We start from the raw sequence: 618 nt of genomic DNA, 5'->3' as shown, positions 1-618 counted from the left end.
GTACATCATAAAATTTAAAGAAAGTGAACACAGTGTGTTGTAGATAAGGCGTGTTTTGCTGAAGAAACTCTGTATCGCAAGAACTTTACTGCTATTTATTGTGTTTGAATGATAAAAAGTATATGTTTGTGTTGGTTGGGTGTGAAAAAAAAATTATGCGTTTTGCGCCACCATATCATAAGACATCGTCGCCTAGGCATTCCACGAAAGAATATAGATAACTCATCAAACAATGTGTCTGATGTCAACAGGAATCACCCATGTTGTCACAGTAAGATAACGTCGCCTAGGCATTCCATGAAGGAATATAGATAACTCATCAAACAAGATGTCTGATGTCAACAGGAATCACCCATGTTGTCACAGTGAGATAACGTCGCCTAGGCATTCCATGAAGGAATATAGATAACTCATCAAACAATGTGTCTGATGTCAACAGGAATCACCCATGTTGTCACAGTGAGATAACGTCGCCTAGGCATTCCACGAAGGAATATAGATAACTCATCAAACAATGTGTCTGATGTCAACAGGAATCACCATGTTGTCACAGTGAGATAACGTCGCTAGGCATTCCACGAAGGAATATAGATAACTCATCAAACAATGTGTCTGATG

Source organism: Berghia stephanieae, chromosome 12 (genome assembly GCF_034508935.2).
Source record: "Berghia stephanieae isolate SIO BIC M18660-M18661 chromosome 12, UCSD_Bste_1.3, whole genome shotgun sequence".
In the NCBI taxonomy this organism is placed as follows: Eukaryota; Metazoa; Mollusca; class Gastropoda; order Nudibranchia; family Aeolidiidae; genus Berghia; species Berghia stephanieae.
This window is presented reverse-complemented; position numbering follows the sequence as displayed.